The sequence below is a fragment of the Pelobates fuscus genome, chromosome 7, assembly GCF_036172605.1.
Source record: "Pelobates fuscus isolate aPelFus1 chromosome 7, aPelFus1.pri, whole genome shotgun sequence".
Lineage (NCBI taxonomy): Eukaryota > Metazoa > Chordata > Amphibia > Anura > Pelobatidae > Pelobates > Pelobates fuscus.
The window spans coordinates 19781057-19787069 of record NC_086323.1 but is presented as its reverse complement, the minus strand read 5'-3'; positions in this window follow the sequence as shown (position 1 = coordinate 19787069).

The window sequence follows — 6013 nt, the reverse complement described above, 5'->3', positions numbered from 1 at the left end:
AAGATACGACAGGTTATCATGATTTAATGGGGTTATTTCTAATGTCAGCCCCATCATTAGAAGTCCTTGTAAGCTCAGGGAAAAAGGATGTCATTCATTATGGATGAAAACAAAAAAACTAACAAAAACAAACTGAAGTTTAATTGGATTTTTTCTAAGTTGTGCTACGTCATTTTTAAAGCTGACCAGCAATGTAAGGATGAAGGCAATGGGTAGGACTTTCAAATCCTAAAACCGTCTTGTGAATGAGACACTGTCTGTACTTCGTGTGAGAGCATTAAGGGACATTTGTTTTCCCCCAAAACAAAGACAAGTCCATGTATTTACAGCACATAGGAAGGAGCACTCACTAGAAGAGAATAAATTCATATATTGTTTTAAAGAGCCGCTCCAAGCACCATAATCACTACAGCTTAATCAAATACTTTCTTATGGTGTAATAAGGCTAGGAGCAATGTAATAAGACTATTAGCCCTGTTTGTGTTTATCTAAATCCATCCACTTTGAGACTGTTTAACAAAAAAATATTAGGCAGTCCCTCCAAAAGATTTATTTTCAAATAATTTTTAGTGATTTTTTTTTTACAAATATTTTATGGGAAAATAACAAGGGAAAGGGGAACAATAAAAGAAAGGGGGCAAACTGTGGCAAGACTCCAAAAGATTTCTAACACAATAAGAGCTGTAGTGGTTATAGAGTTTAAAGTGCCCCTTTAATAGTTTAGATTTAATAATTACCTTAACATGACTTTTAAATATGTTAACATGACTTTTTTGACTTGAAATTTTCATTATGTTAACATGTCTGAAACTGAATTTTGAAACAAAAATTGGAGTTTAATCTCAAAATGCACACAGTACATACCAGTTAGTATGTAATCTGTTACCATGTAGTCTTTGTTCGTCCTTATTATTAAAAACAAATACAAAGTGCTTAATTTGTTTTAAGAAAATCTGCTGTTTGTGCTATACTAATCAGTTGCAATTGTTTTTATAAGTAATGGGTTGACTTTAAGTATTGTAACCAGTACATTTATGCAAAATTATGCTATAAATAATAACAATGACTTTAAAAAAAATATTTTTGGTGCCATTATTTGCTTTGCTGCAGTTATAGTATTGCTCAGAAAATGTGGAACTATGACATATTAGCAATACCTTTACGTGCTTGAGGTGTTGATAGGTTCCAGAAACCCAAAAGAAAAACTGTATGACCCCCCCCCCCCCTCCGTACCCTAAATGTCCACAATACTTGCCCACAGTTCCAGACCCTTAGCCAGCAATTTAATGCACATAACCTCCACCTGGAAGGCCCTTTACCATGCTGTCCAATTGTTCCTCAACTCACCTCAGTGGTGTCACCAATCTCCTCCACCAGCTTCTATTCCCAATCTTCTATCCATGTAATGATACAAACATTTCATCCAGACGGTTTGTGACCCTAAATGTTCCCATTTAATCAGTATATCACACACAATATTTCAACCTCACATCCAGTTAGCCCATAATTTCCTGTTCTTGTACCAAAGACAGTTAATGATCACCAGTTTCCCCCAAAGGGAGTCAATGATTCTCACTGACCTCAAAAACTCATCCCCATCTCCATCCATCCCTGTGTCTCAATTTTCCTTCTAATACAGATTAGACCCGCTCATGTAACTCTTCGTAGATAGCACTGTACTAGTGAATAATTTTTGGGAGGAAAACTGAGGGTGGCTACCTTAAGCCCCCAAAAAGTCTTAAATATCCTAATGCCCCATTTACCACTTGTATAGATCCAGGGCTATAAAACCCCACATAGGAGCTTCTGCCCCTAAAGCCCACCATAACAACAGCTCTGCATCTGTCCTGACTCTTTGCTGATCCTAGCAAACATATTTAGACTTATTTAGAATTCTGTGCATATAATTTAGAAGCATCTACACATATCAGGAAATGGGAAAGGGGGGTGGGGTGGTTAGAAAAGTGATCTTAAAATAGGGCAAGGGGTTGGGGAAACAGGGAAAGGAACTTGTTTATTATGGGCACTTATTATGTCTGTATCAAAAAGTGTATGTAATCAACCAGAGACTCTTTTTTACTATTGAATTTGTCTTGAAGCTGTTTAGTCTCTTCCTATTAAAAGTTGTGAAAAATTAAACTGCATTGTAATTATTTATACCCTCTTCTGTTAACTACTGACTGACATATATTGACATCTCTCATAGAAAATATAACTCCAACATTAGTATAAACTTATAAAGTATAAATTTAGAAAGAAATGCTCTTAGTTCTCAGTTTTAAATAATTGAATGCCCAGGGGCCTGTAAAACAAAATATACTTTATATTATTATAGCCATCATTAAAATGTTAAACGAGGGATCTTGCATTAGCCAAAAGTTAGCTAGGGGATGCACTACTGTTTTTTTTTTTTTGTTGTTTTTTTTAAACTCTAATAGATGTTTTATCATTCAGATCATATGTCTAGACTCTAGCTATCCTGGCATAACCACACTTTACCAAGTGGATGAATTTAAACTCACAATGCATGCGCACATACAGCACCATGGGAGGAATGTCAGAACATGCATTCTCGCACACAGCATTGTTCAGAACAGGGCCGGATTAACATAGGGGCTGATGGAGCTGCAGCTCCAGGCCCAGGCCCATGGAATAGGCCCATTGGTTTAAAAAAAAAAAAAAAAAAAAAAAATTTTTTTTTTTTACATTTTTTTTTTTTTTTTTACACACTACTCTTAGGGTTGCCAGGTATTTCTCATGTATTTCTTAGGGTTGCCAGGTATTTCTCAGAAGTATTTCTCAGGTATTTGAGGCTGCCTAGCCGGTGCCGGTATTGCAGTAATACCGGCAATACAAATGTCTGTCTCAGTATAAACATAGTTTATTCTGCAATACCAGCGCCGGCCAGTAGGGGTCGCTGTTTGTGTGGAGAGAGGCAGTGATAAGAAGTTACGGCATCTCCCTCCCTGCATCTCTCTACTCACTGATCCGCGGGGACCAGTTCTGCACAGAGAGTCCAGACAGCAGCTCCGAGACATGGGGACGCTGAGACATTGGGACACTGGGTAACATGGGGACCCTGAGCATGGACGTCCGCAGGAATTTTTCCGGGGGGGAGGGGGGACATAATTGTAATGACATCCATGCTTGGCCCCTTTTTGACAGTGTCACGAAAGGGAAGGAGCATAGTCATTTTCACATAAAGCCAGGGTGAATAGCGTTTTCACAACTATGGTGTCAGGAATATATGTTTGTATTCCTTACACTATAGTGTTCCTTTCATCAAATTACAGGAACATTCTGGTCACCATAACAACTTTATCTAAATGAAAATGATGTGATGCAAGGAGGCCCCTGGGTGCTCTTTCTTTGAAGGGGTTAAACCGCTCTCAAATGGTTTACCCCCAAAGGCTTCCTTCAGCTCCAGATCTCCAGGTCGCTCAGTGGTATTCAACTTCTGAAACAGAGTGTCAGGAAGTGCAGATTGACGTCAGGCATGGGTGCTGCAGATTGGCTAGAGTGGTCAGCTGACCCTCTAAGCCAATCGCTAGTTCCCGATTCATAAAAATGTTTTACGTTTTTATGAATGGGGAGCTACTGATTGGCTTAGAGTGCTAGCTGACCCATCTAGCCAATCAGCGGCACCCCTACCCAGCGGCCCTCTGTGTTTCCTGACACTCAGTAAATAAAAGTGAACACATTAACACTGATATTGTTTGTTTTTACCTGGGGAGATGAGAAGGTCCAAAGTTTCTACTTTACCTTCCTCTATGCGGTCTCCCCCACCCCCCATCCCTCACTTACCTGCTCTGTAGGCTGCCTCTGTGCTGCTCCCCTGCGGTTTCAGTCATGAGAGAGAGGCAGGGATAAGCTGTAGCTTCCTGCCTTTCTCCATTCACAGCGCCACCTACTGGCCAGCGCTGGTATTGCACTGTATTCTCACACTAAAACGAAAAATAGCAGCACAAGCTGAAAAATCCGGGGGGGCCAAGTACCCCCTTTACCCCCCCATTCGGATGCCCATGACCCTGAGACACTAGGGACACAGTGGCCCCATGTCTCCCAGTGGCCCCTAGTCTGTGTCCCCATGTCTCCCAGCCACTGTCCCTAGTGTCTCAGTGTCCCCATGTCTCCCAGTGTCCCCATGTCTCTAAGTGTCCCCTAGTGTCCTAGTGACATCAGGACACATGGAGACATGAGGACACAGACTCAAAGGGACACTGGGAGACATGGGGATACAAACACTAGGGGACACTGGGCGACATGGGGACACTGAGAGGCATGGAGACACAGGGAGACATGGGGACACTGGGCGACTGAGACATAGGAGACATGGCAGTGTTCCCATGTCTCCCAGCCAGTGTCCCTAGTATCTCAGTATCGCCATGTGTCCCTGGTGTCTCTCAGTGTCTGTAGTGTGCCAGTGTCCCTAGTGTCTCAGTGTTCCCTAGACTCCCAAAGTCCCCTAGTCTCCCAATGTCTCTGTGTCCCCATGTCTCCTAGTGTCTCAGTGTCCCCTAGTATAAAAGAAAAAATCTCAGGCACTCAATGTGATAGATTTAGGCAGGTTTATTGGACACCGCAACGTTTCGACCTGTACCCAGGTCTTTATCAAGTCTCCAATGTCCCCTATGTATCAGTGTCCCCTATGTATCAGTGTCTCAGTGCCCCATGTCTCTCAGTGCCCATAGTGTCTCTGTGCCCGTAGTGTCTCTGTGCCCGTAGTGTCTCTGTGCCCGTAGTGTCTCAGTGTCCCCTAGTATAAAAGAAAAAAATCTCAGGCACTCACTGTGATAGCTTTAAGCAGGTTTATTGGACACCACAACATTTTGACCTGTACCCAGGTTTTTATCAAGTCTCCAGTGTCCCCTATATATCACAGTATTTCAGTGCCCCATGTCTCCCTGTGTCCCCTCGTGTCTGTCACCCAGTGTCCCTAAGAGTCTCAGATTTCCCAGGTCTCCCAGTGTTCCCTAGTATCTGTGTCCCCATGTCTCCCAGTGTCCCAATGTCTCTCAATGTCCCCTAGTGACATGGGGACACTGGGAGACATGAGGACACAAACACTAAGGGACTGGGAGACATAGGGACACAGACATTCCCCCTTTTTGTGTATGTTCGCCCTTTCGGACGTTCTGGTTATGTGATTTGTGTCAGTAGCCCACCCTTTTACCGCATCCATAGACTTCCTGCTTTACTGGACACTGCTGTTAGGGGGTATGGGTTTACTTGAAAGATGAAAGCATGAGATTAGCAAAGGGTATGTGTTTTCTCATAGTTGCATCCTATGAGTTTCCCTACAGCATCATCTCCATCAGATACATGACGCTTAGGAGGTAGGACTGTTTTAGTGTTTTTGGTCAATAAGATTTTGTAATTAGGCCCATCATAATTATCAGCACCAGGCCCACTGGGCTCTTAATCCGGCCCTGGTTCAGAAGCTGAGTTTGTACAAACAAGTGCACACAGAGCATTATGGGGCAATGGTGGTGCCCTGGACACAGAAGTGCTTTGAAGGTATGTTCTATATCTTTGCTGCAATATTTACACCAACAGTGTTAAGTTGGGTGAGGGAATGATAAACCATCCATTTCAGAGAAATGACTATTGCCACTTTATGCACTGGCAACTGTTTATTAAATTGGAAGCCAGAAGCAGTGCTCGTAGGCTTTAGAAAGTTCACACGTCTGACGTTTTTATTTGATTGATATTTAAAGATTTAGACATGGGCTCAAGCTCTTCAAACACCATTCTTGACTTTGATGTAGAATGCATTTGACTTGTCTAATAAAGATGATGTTGTTACAATAACTGAAAGGTCTGTCAGTCCAAGAACTGCTACAAAACTGGACGCAGAGTATAAACAGGATGGCATTTGATTAAGACACCAAGAAATAATTAAAGGAACACTATAATTAAAAGAAGGAAAAAAATAAAAAAGAAAAGAAAAACAAACAATTTTATTTTTAATTAGATATTTCTTTGTTTTATTTTAGATTATAGGATCCCCTAG